The following is an 18715-nucleotide window of genomic DNA, read 5'->3' on the forward strand; positions in this document are numbered from 1 at the left end:
TGGCACAAAGGTAAAGTATATTGGCTTAAAGTGCAATTTTTCCCATGGCACATTGGTATTAATAAACTAAACAAAGGATACTAAGTACAAAAGCAAATCACTGCAGATGCTGGAAATCTGAAATAAAAACAGAAAATGCTGGAAATACTGATGAAAGGTCATCGATCTAAAACTTTAACTCTGTTGCTCTCTCCACAGATGCTTCCTGACCTGCTGTGTATTTCCAGCATTTTCTGTTTTTACTTCAAAGGGACCGCATCTCCAACACAGTAGTCCTCGAGGCGGCCAACATCCCCAGCTTATACACACTACTGAGTCAGCGGCGCTTGAGATGGCTTGGCCATGTGAGCCGCATGGAAGATGGCAGGATCCCCAAGGACACATTGTACAGCGAGCTCGCCACTGGTATCAGACCCACCGGCCGTCCATGTCTCCGCTTTAAAGACGTCTGCAAACGTGACATGAAATCCTGTAACATTGATCACAAGTCGTGGGAGTCAGTTGCCAGCGGTCGCCAGAGCTGGCGGGCAGCCATAAAGGCGGGGCTGAAGTGTGGCGAGTCGAAGAGACTTAGCAGTTGGCAGGAAAAAAGACAGAGGCGCAAGGAGAGAACCAACTGTGTAACAGCCCCGACAACCAATTTTTTCTATAGCACCTGTGGAAGAGTCTGTCACTCTAGTATTGGCCTTTATAGCCACTCCAGGCGCTGCTCCACAAACCACTGACCACCTCCAGAGACAAGGAGGCCAAAGAAGAAGAAGAAGATGTTTACTTAACCTGCTGTGAAATGGCATTATTCGCACAATGATGAAAATAACTACTGAAATATTCTAAGGATTGAAAAGGATTATACACTTGATATTAACAATTCCACCAGTCCACATTTTAGACTACATGCTTGGTTATAGAATTGTGCAACCTGCAGTCCACAGCACCTGTTTTGGGCCCTTGGGACCTCTGACCCTTCCTTAGCACACAGAGGACCTCTAGTGGTAAATAAGATGTCAATGCAGCAGAGCACTCAATCTTCCATCAGTGCTTCTTGTTCCAACCAAGGAACTAGTTGCGTGCCAGGACTTGAACATTTTGACAATGTCAACCTCTTACCTCTCCTAACATCATTTTAGTTTACTGCATTCTTTATAAAAGCTCATTTGAAGATTCAAATTTAAGTTGATATGTTAAGCATTCATACTAATGATATGTACAATTTATGAATCAAATTAACTTCAAGTTTATGAAGTGTTAAAGTAATCAATTCATAACACAAGTCTGTAATAATTTTATTCTCGAATAGTTGTGTGAAAAATACCCAGTGCGCGTAATATTAAAAAAAACTCTTCAAAGTGGGGTGGCTGGTCTGTTGACCTAGGCCACGACTCAATGTTTACAGGACTGGCAGCGCTCCCACATCCTGATCAGACTTTTCCTGAAGGTTGCCGTTTTCCTCCTTGTATTTTTGTTCTGCATTTTGCAACTGCCACAGCTTTAAGCATAGAAAGAATGAAACGGTTTCTGCTTTTTCTTCATATACTTTCTCATCACTGACTGCCATTTTTGCTTTACTTTTTTCTCACTGATTCCAAGCCCATCACCTTTGCATTCAAGATTCTCTCTCCCTTCACCGACCCCGACCCCCCACTCTCTGATGTTATTCTCCCTTTGATGTTTCCTTCCTGACTTGTCTTCCCACTACGCTTCACCTCACTTTCTTTACTATTCTTTCCAACCCTAAAGCTATTGTGGCAATTAGTCGTTGTGTCATCCAGATTTCTCAACAATTAAAGATGGGCTGAAGTGAAAAGATCTGAAGTAACTTAAATTAGAGATGTTTTTTTTAATGAAATCTAAGGGCCACCTTAAATTTGATGACACTTTGAAAATAAGCCTACAAGAATATTTTCATGAACATTATGCATAATCAAGTATTGCCTTCAATAGTAAGAGTAACAAACTAGTCAGCCACAAGAAGCAAGGGGATGTCAAGGGATATCTTACTATGGGAAATGCCTCAATCCGCAGTGAATGAAAGGATTGAGACACTACATTTACCCACAACACTTGAACAGTTCTCTTCAAAATCAGAGAGCGTATTTAACCTGAAAAAATGACTTGCCCAACTTGAGCAATTACGAGAGGTGGCGGAATCAGAATAATGATGTTATGGAATATGTTCTATGCATGAATGGTAAACTATTTATTCCCACCAACAGAGCTACTGACCCATCAGCTCAACATAGGTGATTTTGTGATTGATTGGTGCCCTGATGATTTGCCCAGCACTGTATCAGCGCACACAATAATCTTCTATCAAGATAGCCAGAATCAGTTGTTTAATCGTAATGAAACCGAATATTAACAAGCATGACTTAAGCCCCACCACTTCCCCCAGCCAAAAGACTGCAATTGTTTTCACTCCCAGTTTACTAAATGCGTCAAGCTGAGATTAATGGCGCCTATCACTGTATTGTTTTATATGGAGAAACCTAGGTGAAGGGTCAAGTGCAGGACACCATCACCAGTGGAAAAAAACTGAAGTAAATCAGGGAGTCAAAATTAGAGAATTAGAGATACTAAACTTAAGTTGTAAATGCCTGGAGATTGCAGCAAGAATGAAGAACTTAGCGAGGTTCAAAACTCCACTGTTTTGAAGTTCCAGAAGAGAAAATGTTGCAATGGGAAATGCCGCAAAGAGCCTTGTGGCACTTTTATTACAGAACGCTACTGGTAATGGGAATACCGGGCACTTGGCGCCGACAGCGCAGTATCAATATACCTGCTCCTATGATTCGAATACAATCAATTGTGACCAGACAGTAACATCAGCTCTTTCCTACTAAATTAGAAGTTGTCTACCCTTTCCACTGATGGGAGGAACACAATGCCACTGGTTCATGAACGAGGCGTTTGGTAGCAATACAGATTTTACAGTAGATGGAAAAGGACAGAAGAAGCAGTAATCACAGGTAGTGACCAGACTTATCTTAATCAGTGCTAATGCCAGGTTTTCAGTGGCAATATGTGAATGGAATAATTTCTATAAGTGCTTGTGTGTAGCACTGCACTGGATAATGGACACATAATTAACTAGTAGCTAGCTACAAATTCTGTCTTCATAACTGTCCCTAGTATATTTTGTGTAATATCAGTCATCTGTTTTTGAAGTCTGGGGACTGTCAGATGGACCAAAATGGTCCTTACATTCAGAAGGTAGTTATGGATGAGGAAGGCCAACAATGTACATCAACCACGACTTCAAAAGGGCTCCTTACTGTACCAGGGAGAAATTGGTTATTCTAGGGCCTCAACCGGTGTCGGCTTGCATGTGCCATCAGGAATTGGGAATTTGCACAGAAATTTAATCTAGGCCATTTACAGTTAGCAGACATTTATCCATGAGTTTGGACTGGTTTCAGAAATGAGAGGCCAGTGTTTAGCTGCCCATTCCCCCAGGTATCACAATGACATTGTTAAGATGAGATTCTGATCTAAAACAACACATGATCCACCAGTTTCCCTCACTATTGTGCTAAGCAAGGGCGGGAGTTGGGGTGGTGAGGAAGAGGACAGAGAGAGATGCAGGCAGAAACAGAGGATGTGACATAGGTTAAAACATAGCTATCTCAAGATCTGATCAATATTTCAACCAGCAAGCCTGTGTAATGAGTGAAGCAGTTACTATCATATGCCAGGTCTTTGAATGTCTGCAGTAAGTTTTCAAATTTTAATAAAATAAAATCTATTCCTGTTGCTTATTCCCACTGTGGATATAAGAACATGGCTTGTGCTGTTTCCCCAACGTGATCTGAACAGATTCATTAATCATATCCTATGTACCTCAAAGTGCCTCACACAAGTTACTTTTGAAGAGCAGGGTCTGTTACACAGGTAAATGCAACAGTTGGTCTGTGCTGGCAGCATCTCACAAACTGCAATGGGATGAATGATTTTGGTAGTGATGATTGACCAGGACACAAACAGTATTCCCTGCTGTCCTTTGAACGGACAGTGCCATGGAACCTTTAATATCTATGTGAACCATTATGACAGGCAGAGGAGATGAACCCTCAAGTTAATGTTTAATCCAAAGGACAGCCCATCCAACAATGCTGCACTTCCGAATCCAAATTATTTGCTCAAATCCTACTGTGGGGCTCGAGTCCACAATCTTCGAACTTTAAGAGAGAGCTACCAAGTGAACCAGTATAGCCCTTGCATCTGCTGTCTATTGGTGCTAAAGCACACGCTCTCATACTGCACAAGCTCACACATATACACACACAAACTCACTTCTATTTTGCCTCAGCTAAACGTTAACCAACAGTACTGAACAGCGACAGACATGCAGCCATTGTCAAGTAGACAAGGCATCATCTTGCCCATTTTCCTCCTCTCTTCTCCTTAATGCATTGACCTTGCTGGGGTACAGCTCGAAAGGCACTGAATCCACATTACCCAAGTACTCATTCCTTGCATGTGAGCCTTGGCAGTGAATGTTGGCAGCCTATTTGACCATAAAAGACTAAGGTTACAGCTCCACCCTCCTCAGACATCCATATGCGTGCAATTCCTAACAGTGCTCACAGAAAAGCAATCAGGGTAGAAACCCTGGCCGTTTTTTTTTCTCCCCTCTCCATAGGGTAGCAGCACTGTCGCAGATTGTAGTGGTCCTCAATGTCACCCCAGCAGATATCAGTGGTCAGGAAGGGAATCTGTGGCCTGCCCGGCTACAGCTATAGTGCACTGATCACAGGAGATCCTGAAATCATGTTCCAATTGTACAGCTGTCTGGAATATCTCTTCTAGGCATTTCACTCATGATTGTGTGGCTGGGAGACCTAATAAAGACATAACATTTGTTCTGCAGCTGGTGAAAAGTTGTGTTACAGACCATTTAATTGCTCACTCGGCACTTAAGCCCAAAGATACATAAAGAGCACTCAGCACCTCACAGAACTACACAGCAAAAATTGTACTAGTACATCCAGCCAACAGCTCACAATGGGTTCATGACACTCAATACGCTGAGCACTAAGCAGCAGATACAAGCTGTTTCATACAAGGTGGCTGAGCTGGTAAAAGCCAGTGTACTAAATAGACTAGTGTCAGCCTTGGCTAGAGGGTAGCACACTTGCTTCTTGAGTCAGAAGGTAATGAGTTCAAGCCTCACTCCTGAGATTTGATCATAAAGTCCAGGCTGACAGCACTGAGGGAGTACACCTAAAACAGATTATACAGTCATTTATTGAATTGTGGGAGCTTGCTCTATACAAATTGGCTGCCACAGTTGCCTGGATTACAACAGTGGCTACAGTTCAAAAATTCTCCATTGGCTGTGAAATGCTTTGGAACATCCTGTAGTTCTACTGAAATGCAAGTTATTCCTTTTAGGAGATTGCAAGTGCAGTCCCTTGATCTGTGCTGTTCAGTTACTGGAATTCAGTTTGTGCAGTAGTTGGCACTACAAATAGCACTAGTGCCCCTGGATTAAAGAGAAGGAAACTAGGCAGGGCTCCTCTTCCCCACTGCTCACTCCTGCTGGAAAGTACAGACGTTTCCCTGTAGTCAAATAGCTAGCCGACAATCTTGTTTGTTCACATGGGAAGCTTGGTCATTTGGGTGAGGTACTGGATGGTGACCAGCACCTTTGAAAGTTTAACCCAGCAAGGACTGAGTGCCTTCAGGACAGGAGGGAGAAAATGGAGCATACTTTAATGGTTTTGTGATTATTTCCTTTATATGGAAGTACTTTCGATTTTGATTTTACATTTAAGTTATAGCTGCAGTTATCTTTATTAGTAGCACTGTAATTGTATCTGTGTAATGACATTTGACGGCAATGCAGGCAACAGTGACAGTGACAGCTTCACTGCAGGCAAAATGCTTCACCTAGCGAAGGCTTAAACCCTTGTTGATCAGTCATCTAATGGTCAACTTGCAACAATCCTCCTTTTGGTGGGCAGAGCTAAGCGGGTCTCTGTTTGAGGTGATTCCAAGATGAGACACCTCGTGATGGAAGTTCAGAACCAACGCTTGGTGGCTGAGACAGTAATCTGCTACCTGACCCGGGGAGGACCAATGTACTCTAGGGAACTGCCGAACATTGACCAGTCACCTTTACGGATCAACTGAACTTGGAGTAGTAGACTAATCACTGTTCGCTGGGATTCTTCCCATTCAGCTCTCAGATAACACTGGAATCCAACGGTCTTAACAGGTAAGGTGGTCCTAGCTGTGCAAGCAGGTGGAAGTTTGCCAGCATTCTGTCCTGTAAATGGCACAGCTTTAGCCGGTTAGATGGCAGCACACACTTGGGGGTGGAGGAACCTTAGGCCTGGGCTCTGCCAACCTGTGGCTAAACTTTCTAGATTTATGCAGGTGGGGGGTGTATCTATATCAGAGTGTACACTTCACATTCTTCAAATTTTAGAGTAGTGTAAGCACTGGTGGATCAAGATTCAAGTTCCAGCCATGGCTAATATTTGCAATTGTATGTTCTCCTGTACAGTACCTCACTGATTTTGTCTGAGTATTGAGTGACTGTGGCTAATAGGTGAGGAGGGAAAAGGGCAGAGAAATTGGCGAGGGTTATCCCTCAAGCCTATGGTAACATCTTCCATCAGCGGGGTGTTAATGAAGATGTTTGAAGCATGCTAAACTCTGGGTCCAGGAGACAAATACTAGTAGGCAAGGGCACACCTGGTCAATACTCAAGCATATGTCTTCACTGTGAATGTTGGCATGCTGTTCAATTGCTGGTTGCCTCACAATTAAGCCTTCGCACAATGTCCATGTATGCACACTTCCAGCAGAGGCCAGAAGTAAGTGACCAGCAACAGAAATCCTGACTGATTTTTCCTGCCTAAATCAAGGGGGTCGACATCAGATCTGCTGACTAAGCACAGACTGGAAATCAAAACTGGAATCTTCTCATTTGTATGAATCCATCTATTTGCTGGATAACTGAATGAGACATCAGGGAGCTCACTAACTGGAAACTTTCTCCTTCCACTGTCAACTGTGGCTCAACAGGTAGCATGAGGCAAAAGAATGCGGGTTTAAATCCCACTCTGCAGACTTGAGCAAGAAAGTTAGGCTGACACGTCAGTGCAGTACTGAGAGCTGAGTGTTACACTGCTGGAGGTGCCATTTTTTTGGTGGTGTTAAACGGAGACCCTATCTGCCTTCTCAGGTGGACGTAAAAGATCCCATGGCACTATTCTGAAGAAGGGTGGGTGGGGCGGGGGGGGGGGGGGGTGGTGGAAAAGAAGAGTTCTCCTGGCCAAATGTCCTAGCCAAAATTTATCCCTCAACTAACATCAATAAAATAGATTATTTGGTCATTATCACATGGCTGTTTGTGGGACCTTGCTGTGCACAATTTGGCTGCCGTGTTTCCTACATTACAATAATGGCTATACTTCAGAAGTAATCTTTTGGCAGCAAATAACTTTGGGACATCCTGAGGTTGTGAAAGGTGCCATATAGTTTTCTTTTGACTTGGAACTCTATATCATTGGGGAAAATGCTAGCCCACTGAGATTCCATGCAGCAAAAATGAATGGGAAAGAGTTTGGGCCATTGGGATAGAATACTGTGGAAGTAAGCAAGAAAGGTTTGGCCCAATGAAATTATGAACAATGGGAGTAGATGGGAAAGGGCTTGGACAAGTATGCAATGGAAAATGGTTCATTCTGTGGGTATCTGGAACGGAGCTCTATAGGTGCATAGTCCTCGGCTGTCCTTTCCAACGAGACTGACAGGTACAATTCTATTTTCTGTCTAAGTACCAGTGAATGACATCATGGAAAATGTTGCCTCTGAATTTCCCAGTAAAAATGGCCTAGGAAGTTTAACCACTTTCAGAAATAAATTCCTAAAATAACACTGCTTCTTCAGTACTTGATGAGATTAACGTTGTGTGGCAGCTTGACGTGAATTAGAGCTGGCACGCACCCTGAAACAAGTTAATACAAACCCTGAGTGGGAAAGCCCATTAACGTCCTTCCTGCATCCTGCATACAGTTAGTCTTTGGGATTGCATGAATACTGAATACTTCATTGCTGAAGAATTTCCCTTCCCAAGCCGTAAACAGCTGCTGACTGAACAATCCTTATCAGAGAATGCTGGATATCTGCAATAGGTTAGTCAATAGCTGAAGTGGAGAAGACTGGTTAACTCCCTGCGTCCCACCTGAAACAGTGGCCTATTTTCCTCCTTGAGTAGCTGATTAATCCATTGTGATTTTTCAGAATCCACCAGCAAATCCATTCTTGCTACACAACGATAGTGCTAGAGCTGAAACTTAGTGAGAATACATCAAGCTCTTTCAAAGCAAGGCTGGGATTGGCTATAAAGTGAAATAAATACTTTCTATTATGTTTAATTTGTCTCAATGAACAAATGCAAATATTTAAGAATGGTTGGATTCCATAACACTCCTTCTTTAAAATTTGAAACTTCCATGCAAGCACTTGACGTGGTAAATACAAGATTTTGTCTCATCAACCATCTCAGTTAGATATTTCAGCTAGCAGATTTCTCTACCAGGACTCTTCATGTGGAGGGTGGCTACATGGGTAAAGTACTGGAGAGAAGCTGGTGCCTGTGAAACCAAACACTTTCAGGGAAGGGACCAATCAGTGTGGAGGAGAGTTAGCTTGGTTACCAGGATCTCTTGTTCGCTAAGGTTTGGACAAGTAGGGGAACACAAAGGTTCACAACCAACCCAAATCCAGATGATGTGTTCTCACCAAAATCTCTCAACCAACACCACTAAAATAAATTAAACTGTTTGTTACCTCATTTTCTGTTTGTGGAACATTGTTGTATGTAGATTGGCTGCTGTGCTTGCACAGAGAACATTGTGAAGCGCTTTGGGGCATGTTGAGGACATATAGAAATACGAGTTTTTTCTATTTATTAAAAGCCTAGTTGAAGCATTGCCGCACTGATCTCGGCATATTTCTCAGTCCAATATCATCCTTCTTCAATCAATGCAGCAAAATTCCAATAATTTCATCAGTGTCGTATCTAATTAACCAACATTACAATAGTCTTCAACCCAGGACAAAACTTTAAACAGTCTAAATTGTGCTTAATTTCTCCCCCATCTACAGAGACCTTGGTCCAGATTTTGCAGTCAGCGGCGAAGGAACAATAGTCGTCATTCATCAGTGACAGTTGCCCGTAGACATTTCACGGGCTTTTGAGAGGCAACTTGCAGTATTTAAAGATCATTTCCACGACAGGGGATTTGTGGAGCGTGTGAGCAAGTTAAGCCAACAGCTTGATTCTTCAACCAGAGTGAAGAATCCTCACTGAGCCATGCAGAGTCTAAACCAGGAATTATAAATGAGATATAACTCATTGTAAAATCACGTGCAGAAAGTGAAATAGAGGGAAAGAAAGATGGGATTAAGAGAGCGTTAAAAGACACAGAAAGAAAAAGAATTTTTAAAAAAACTTTCAACACTATTTAAACATCACACTTATAAAATTACATTTTCAGTGCCAGAGAGGTTATTTGACAGTAACCGAGACTTACCATGTCGTTAAAAATTCACTTACACTTGAATGCATCAGCTCTAACTTTTACTGGCGTGTTTAGTTTAGTTTAGAGATACAGCACTGAAACAGGCCCTTCGGCCCACCGAGTCTGTGCCGACCATCAACCACCCATTTATACTAATCCTACACTAATCCCATATTCCTATCACATCCCCACCTGTCCCTATATATTTCCCTACCACCTACCTATACTAGGGGCAATTTATAATGGCCAATTAACCTATCAACCTGCAAGCCTTTGGCATGTGGGAGGAAACCGGAGCACCCGGAGGAAACCCACGCAGACACGGAGAACTTGCAAACTCCGCACAGGCAGCACCCAGAATCGAACCCGGGTCCCTGGAGCTGTGAGGCTGCGGTGCTAACCACTGCGCCACTGTGCCGCCCCAAGCATTGCACCTTCATGCCCTTAAATGGATTTTAATGCCAAATCTTTCAGTGACGTATTAATACAGTGAAGCCTGTAGAGAAGCAGAGCAAATTGGCCAGCAACTTGCAGATTTCTGCATTTAACTGTGCATGTGCGGACTCCAGAAGTTGCGGTCGATTTACTCCACAATAATGGTGTTAGCCTTACTGTTGTTCTCAAAGAAAATGTGGGCCATTAATTTATGCTGCAGCATGGATTCACATGAGCCTGGAGAGTTTTGGCGGGCTATTTGACAAATCGGAAAGATCACACTCAAGCCTGATCCCATCCTTATCCATCGTCCACCCATGTGCATGGATGATTTTCCCCTCCCTGTCTCAGGGTGCTGAAGCCAATTGTAATTCCATAATTGTCACCTTAGTTATGATCAGCTAACTTCACACAAATGAAACATGGGAACTACTGATCTGTATGCCTCAACTACTCACTGCCTTTATGTACTGAGCTGTTAAGAAACTAAACACTTTATTGTAAATTTGCCAGATTCTCTGAAGTGGTTATACTAACTGTACCATATCTGAACTGTCAGTTCGCTTGTAACCAGGTTATAAACCCGCAGTGTTCAACCATGTATTTCAAGCCTTCAAGGTGGTCATCACCGAGTGCATTACCACACTAGGTTAGAAAATACCGGGCACCTCAGTGTATGTATTATGAAAAATGATAGATGACAAAGCATAACTGCATAGCTCACTGTCTCCTTGAGAAGTTAGCGTGACAGCTACAAAACGACTGGAGTTTTTCTCTTGCAGTTCATAATGTAACCTGAAACTCCAGGCGGGATTACTGCCCTGTAATCACTTCCAGCTCTCAATTACCCTCTAAATATTTTATAATAGTACTTGGGAAATATTATATGCGCTTTGGGTATGTATGTGACAGACTCAGTGAAGAGATAAGTAGCTCCAAATGCAGTCACACAGTTACGGTAGAACAAAGGCAGGATGAGAAGCTTTTGCCTTAGCTCTTCTGGTTGCTTGAAATTAGTTGCAGACATTGAGTTATGTACCCAAAAGGCAACACATTTTTAGAGCTTGTACCTCAGCTTCCAGAACACAGCTAATTTCCTCTTGGCCAACAGTTGGGAGGCAGATGATAATGACTTGGCAATGATACTAACTTGGCAACAGCACCACCCCATTATGAGTTTTCCTGCCCCACTTGCATGGGCATGGCATATCCTCTGCCTGCCACGTCCTCACTTAATGCTAATCAGATTAGGGGGAGGAAGGGGTGGAAGGAGGCATGAAATTCCTTCCGGAGATAAATATTAGTTTGCCAAAATGCAACATCATGTTAGACTGCAGTTTACCTCTACAGTTTCTCCCGTCAGCCACCCCTTCCATTATCTTTCCTTGCTGGCTGATCCTACATAAGACTCTGACTAGCACTGCTGACACTCATTGGGAGGCATTTCCTACTATGCCTCAGATATATAGCTGATATTAATGGTCAAGCAGATTTTTCTGCTGAATTGTTCTGCCCCGATTTTCTTGTGGTTGGTTCATCACCCTATGCAGTTTTCTCTTAAGTTTTTTCCTTAGGGCAAAACATTATTTTCTCAACAACTCTTAAGTTCCTTATAAAAAACAAACCTATATTTCTTGCTCAGCTTGGCTCAATTCGCAGCCTATGAGTCCAAAGGGCATATGTCTAAGCCCCACTCCACCAGAAGCATATTCTAGGCCGACACTCCCAGTGCAGTACTGAAGGATTTCTGGAGGTGTTGTCTTTTGGATGAGACATGAAACCAAATTCAGAAACCTGCCTATTCAGGCAGTCATAAAACATCCCACTAAAAGCAGCAGGTTATCCCAGTATCCTGGTCACCATTTCCCCTGAACCAAAACTACCAAGAACAGATTACCTGGTCATTCTTCTCATTTACTTTTTTTGTGGGATCTTGCTTTGTACCAATTGGCTGCTCTGTTTCTCTGCCTAACACCTAACTGTAATTCAAAATTGATTTATTAGTTGGAATGCCCTGTGCATTGTGGCTAGTTGCTATATAAATGCAAGTTCTTTCCTGTCATCTCATCTTTTCTCCTATGTTTTTTCACCCGAGGTGGTTGTCTGCATTATGGCCTTCATCTCCTTATCTTGACTTTGCTGCATGAATGTAAAACCAGAATACAGCAGGCAGAAAAATTAAATCTGTCCATGAACAGATAAATTCATGTATGTGACCTCAGTGCTCCCACAGCCTATAGATTAGATTAAAAGCCATTACCTAGGAAGCAGTGGGGACAGGAAGTTAGTCAGCTGTTGGAAGATGTGTTCAGGCATCTGTTGCATTTAAAATCCAAATTATCTTTTTGTGGGTTCGAGGTGGGATTGGTTTAGAACTACTGGCAACTGAGGAGGGGTGAGGCATGACAGGAAGAGAACATCAAATTAAATGTTAAAATTGTGATTTTCAACAGATACAATTTCAGAACAGCCCTTACAAATGACATAGATTCATGAAACAGAATAGGCAGCAAATGGAAACACTGAAATGTATTTACAATGCCAATGCAATGTCAAGAAAGAAAGAATTCACTTTTATACAGCCTCTTCACAACCTCAGGAGAATCCAAAGCATTTCCTAGCCAATGCAGTACTTTAGAAGTGTAGTCAGCATCATTTTGTCGTCAAACATGACAGCCAATTTGTCCAGTCAGGTACTAGAAACAGCAATGAGATGTGAGCAAGTAATCTATTTTTGGTAGTGCCAACTGAGAGAACTCCCCTGCTCTTCAAATCATACCATAGGATCTTTGATGTCCACCTGAACAGTCAGATGTTTCACTTCTTATTTGAAAGATGGCATCTCTGACAATGTAGCACTCCTATGCTCCAACCAACACTACCTCTCTGATTCCCAAATTGCTCTAAATTTTGTTAACTATAAATAATTATCAAAGTATGATATAAAAATAGTGGTGGAACATACTGTGAGTGGCTTTAAAATGGGGACTGAATATTATGTGGGCAACATTGTCCCATTATTCCTCTGCCACATAAAAGCACTATGGGGATCTGCTCACTATTCCAGGATCATTCTGAATTGTAAAAAAAAAAACCTTTAGCTTCTTTTCCTTACTGCAAACAGTCTTTGTAAAACCTTCTCCCCTGCCTCCTCCAACAAGTGCAAAAAGCTCATGGACGTCTTTGTCACTGAGATTGAGACCATCCGATCAGCTGCCTCTGCTGGGTTTTTTTCCAAGGGATGTCACTATCAGTCCATGTGGTGTAGACAGACCCACAGTGCTTCTCTCCCTTTCCCTCGCCCAATAGGTCAAGCCTCCTCTAAGCTCAACCACTGCCCTAGTCATGAACTCACATCTTTATCCAGTGTCTCACCTATCACCCTTCATGCCCTTTCAGAGTTCTTCCTGCTCCCTCGACCCCAATCCCACTAAATTGCTGACCACCCAACTTCCCGCCTGGCTCCCCTGTTAGCCTATATTGTTATCAGTTCTCTCTCTTGAGGTACTGTCCCTTTCTCCTTTAAATCTGCCATCATTACTCTCTCTTCAAAAACTAACCCTTGAACCCTCTGTCCTTGCAAACTACTGACCTATCTCCAACCTCCTTTTGCTCTCCAAAGACCTTACACTTGCTGTCACCTCCCAATTCCGTGCCCATCTTTCCTGGAACTCCATGTTTGAATTTCTCCCGTCAGGTTTTCGCCCCTGCCACGGTACCAAAATAGTTTTATTTGTTTGTGGGATATGGGCAAGGCTGATATTTATTGTCCATCCTTAACTGCCCTTCAGAAGGTGGTGGTGAGCTACGTTCTTGAACCGCTGCAGTCCTTGTGGTGTAGGTGCACCCACAATGCTGTTAGGAAGTGAGTTACAGGATTTTGACCCAGTTACGGTGAAGAAACAATGATATATTTCCAAGTCTGGATGATGTATGACTTGGAGGGGAACTTTCAAGTGAGCAGGTGGTGGTGTTCCCTTGCATCCACTGCCCTTGTCCCTCTAGGTGGTAGAGTTCACGGATTTGGAAGGTGCTGTCGAAGGAGGCTTGACGAGTTTCTGCAGTGCATTTTGTGAATGGTACACACTGCTGCCACTATGCTCCAGTGATGGAGGGATTGAATAGGGTACCAAACAAGCAGGCTGCTTTGTCTTGGATGCTGTCAAGCTCCTTGAGTGTTGTTGGAGCTGCACTCATCCAGGCAAGTGGACAGTATTCCATCACACTCCTGACATGTGCCTTGTAAATGGTGGAAAGGCCCTGGGGAGTCAGGAGGTGAATTACTCACCACAGAATTCCCAAGCTGCGACCTGCTCTTGTAGCCATGTTTAGGTGGCTGGTCCAGTTAAGTTTCTGGTCAATGGTAACCCCCAGGATGTGGATGGTGGGGAATTCAATGATGGTAATGCTGTAGAATGCCAAGGGGAGATGGTTTGATTCTCTTTTGTTGGAGATAGTTATTTGCACCACACAACTGCCAGGCAATGTTACTTGCCACTCATCAGATCAAGCTTGAATATTGTTCATGTCTTGCTGCATGTGAGCACGGAATGCTTCAGTAACTGAGGAGTTATGAATGGGACTGAACATTGTGCAATCATTAATGAACATCCCCACTTCTGACCTAGAGGGAAGGTCCTTGATGAGGCAGCTGAAGATGGTTGGGCCTAGGACACTGCCCTGAGGAACTCCTGCAGTGATGTCCTGGGGCTGAGCCGATAGGCCCCTAACAACCACCACCATCTTCCTTTCTGCTAGGTATGACTTCAGCCAGTAGAGTGTTTCTCCCCTGAATCCCATTAACTTCAATGTTACTAGGGCTCCCTGATGCCACACTCAGTCAAGTGCTGCATTGATGTTAATGGGCAGTCACTCTCACCTCAACTCTGGAATTCAGCTCTTTCGTCTATGTTTGGACCAAGACTGTAATGAGGTCTAGCGTGGCATGGCCCTGGTGGAACCCAAACTGAGCATCGGTGAGCAGTTTTTGCTGAATAAGTACTGCTTGATATCACTGTTGACGACAGTTTCCACTTTGCTGATGGTTGAGATTAAACTGACAGGGTGGACTGGATTTGTCCTGCTTTTTGTGGATAAAACATACCTTGGCAATTTTCTGCATGGTCGGGTAGATGCCAGTGTTGTAGCTGAACTGGAACAGTTTGGCTAGAGGCGCGGCTAGTTCTGGAGCACAAGTCTTGAGCATAACAGCCAGGATGTTATTGGGACCTACAGCCTCTGCTGTATCCAGTGCACTTAGCCATTTTTTGATATCACGCGTAGTGAACTGAATTGGCTAAAGACTGGCATCTATGATGTTGAGCACCTCAGAGGGAGGCTGAGATGGATCATCGACTTGGCACTTCTGGCTGAAGACAGTTGCAAACGCTTCAGCCTTGACTTTTGCTGAAATCAAAGTCACAAATGACATCCAATGCAACAAAGGTTAACTGTTTCTCCTCGTCCTCTTTGACCTTTCTGCAGCCTCTGACACACCCGCCTCCAATGCCTCTCCATCGTCATCCAGTTGGGTGGGACTACATTCATCTGGTTCCATTCTTATCTATCCAGTCCTAGCCACAGAATCAACTGCAATGGCTTCTCTTTCCAGACCTGTGCCATTATCGCTTGTGTTCCCCCCATCCCCCCCAGGATCTATCCTTGGCCCCCTTCTATTTCACATCTACATACTACTTTTCTGCAACATCATCTGAAATCACAGCATTAGTTTCCATATGTACACTGACAGCACCCAGGTCCACCTCACCACCACTTCTCTTGAACCGTCTACTGTCTCTAAAAATTGTCAGATTGCTTGCCTGGCATTCAGTATTGGATGTGGAAATTTCCTCTAACTAAATATCCAGAAAACCAAAGCCATTGTTTTCAGTCCTCATCACAAACCTCATTCCTGAGCCACCAACTCCATCCTTCTCCTTGGCAACTCTCTGAGGTTGAACCAGATTGTTTGCAACCTCTGTGTCACATGTGACCCAGAGATGAGCTTCTGACCACATGTCCAATCCTTCATCAAGACCTATTTCCACCTCCATAACATCAGCTGATTTCACCCCTGTCTCAGCTAATCTGCAGCTGGAACCTTCATCTATGCGTTTGTTACCTCCAGACTTGACTATTTGAATGCATTCCTGGCTGGCCTCCAATGTTTTACCCTCTCAGAACTTGAGCTGATCCAAAACTCTGCTGGCCGTATCCTAACTCTTGTTCACCCATTACCCCTGTGCTCGCTGATCTACTTTGGCTCCTGCTTAAGCAAAGCCTTGATTTTAAAATTCTCATCCTCATTTTCAAATCCCTCTATGTTCTCACCCCTCCCCAATGCTGTAATCTCCTCCAGCTCTACAATTCTCCAAGATATCTGGGTTCCTCTAATTCTGGTCTTTTGATCATTCCCGATTTTAACTGCTCCAGCCTTGGTAGCCTTCAGCTACCAAGGCCCTAAGTTCTGGAATTCCCTCCATAAACCTCTCTGCCTCTCTTTCCTCCTTCAAGACACTTATTTAAACCTACTTCCTTGACCAAGCTACCCCAATATCTCTTTATGCGGCTCAGTGTCAAATTTTGTTTGACAACGCTCCTGTGAAGCACCTTGGATGTTTTATTACATTAATGGAGCGATATAAATACAAATTGTTGTTCTGTAATCTCACTTCACCTGGATAATACCACTGGTCTTTGCAAAACCACAGGAGATCAATTAGTCTGAAATATGTATAATAATTAAAAATATATGATTTTGGATATGCTTATGATCTAAAGTCAGACAAATCCAGCCAATGATAAGAACTGTGAAACAATCTTAAGCTCGGGTTGCTGAAGTCAACAGTTGAATCCCTGTTGAGATCACCTCAGTTAGCACTGCACAATAGGGAATTAACTTCAGTCGGTTAAGTTGGAAGGGAAAGAGTCCAATCTAAAGACCAGCTGCAAAGTCCAATAAAAAGCTACATTGTCTTTTGTGCCAGTTCAGGAACATATTTTTTAAAATCAAAGGGATGCTAAACAGATAATCAGATATCCTGCACAGAGAACACTTGTGAAAGAAAAACACGCTGAAATCTGAATTTCCAGCTCCCACTGTGAGGCTGCCATGTTCCCATAATTCATTGACTTCAAAGATAATAACCAAAAAACCAAAATCAATATTTATTCTTGTGTCACATTTATTTGGATTTTTTAAAAATGGAAGAACAAGTATCTCACAGGGGAGCAATTCTGTTATAATCTGCCTGCCCAGCTGAAGTTGCTGTTTCTTCCCATCTAGTTCATGGGTTGCTTTGCATTTTTCCTTTTGTTTTTACAGAGTTCATCTTTCTCTCAAGTTCACTTTACAATGGCTTCCCTCCAGGTTTATTGCATGTGAAATACTAATGAATCTACAGCAGCAGTTTCTGTCAGCTCCGTCTTGCAAAGAACCCAACCCTGCTGAATGTTTCACGTGGGTCCATCACACCAGTAATCCACCGGACATGTGCTTTTCCTTTCCCCTTCTCCTGACTCTGGTGGAGGTCCAACTCCATGGGAACTGGGAGCTCTTCCACGCTTGGCTCAAATGATTATTCTTCTTACGGTGTGACTCTGGGCAACGAACCAGAAATGTGTTCTGCGCAAGCGTAGATTGGTGCATGTAGAGATTGGTGAATTACACCAGTTTGCACATGTACAGCTCCTTAGACTTTGGTGGCATTTTTAATAAGCATCCTTGGGTGTCAGGCTGCGTTTGTGCATTTATAATTCCAAACGTGTGGGATCATCACATGCACAGTCGCACACACACCTACCTTCACTGACGTGATGATGTCATCACACCTTCATTCAGTGTGATCTTTGAATCTTTTGTGTTGGAGGTTCCAGCAAGACAGAAATCATTTTTAAAAGCAAAGTGGCTGTAAATTGTTTTAGATGCAAGTACTTGACCACTTATCAACTTCTTGTGCGAGATAGCACAGTGGTCGCCCACTATTTATTCATCAGTATTGACTTAATCTCTCATCAATACACACTGTCCAGTTAGGGAGTCAACAGATAGCAATCAAGGGCAGAAACTTTACTGATTTTCCACTCCCTAGTCAAAAGAGACAGAGGCAGATTTCAGCACCCCAAGAGCTGCACTGGAAGACATCGACTAACCCAGCATATTGAACCCTCCTGCTTTGTATGGCTCAAGTTACACACTCGGCAGCTACTCGCTAGACCACCTTTGGCACTTTCTGTTTTTCCTTTAAGCAACACCACCATGGAACAGATTCTAGGGTTGTTACTGATAAATGTATGTAATTGCTGGAGGAATCAGCATTTTGAACAAAATAAAAATTCAACTGCAAAGATGTTGCAAACTACTTAAAGTTAGTGTGTTGGAAATGGATGGTGCAGTTGGTTATCTCACTGTCGTTAACTCTGAAATCAAATTGAGCCTGGCCCAGAAAGAATGTCTATTCAATCTGCTGACTCAAGTTTTTAATTGAAATTAATTTGATACTGATGGGCTGGTCACAAGGGATCTTGTTAGGTGGAAGATACTTCCCTTCAAAGATTATTTTCATTTTTACTGTGTGACCTCTTGTTTGGGGGCAATGGCAGTGTGGGAATTGGGGAGGTGGGGGAGGAGGAGTTGAAGAGAGGAAAGGAGAGCAAAGAGGAGGCACTAGTCCTGGATAAGTGCCTTACCTGGCTAATAAAGAACTGGCACACTGGACCCAATTCAGTGGCTGGTGGTCTCCAGA

The 18715-nt window shown here is 43.1% G+C and overlaps 1 protein-coding gene across 2 annotated transcripts in view; it reads right to left on the reverse strand.

The window, feature by feature from the left end:
- Window positions 1-18715, reverse strand: part of dnajc17 (DnaJ (Hsp40) homolog, subfamily C, member 17) — a 197614-nt gene that overhangs the window by 54694 nt on the left and 124205 nt on the right. The gene's annotated exons all lie outside the window — the stretch shown is intronic.

This window comes from Heterodontus francisci, chromosome 9 (genome assembly GCF_036365525.1).
Source record: "Heterodontus francisci isolate sHetFra1 chromosome 9, sHetFra1.hap1, whole genome shotgun sequence".
Lineage (NCBI taxonomy): Eukaryota > Metazoa > Chordata > Chondrichthyes > Heterodontiformes > Heterodontidae > Heterodontus > Heterodontus francisci.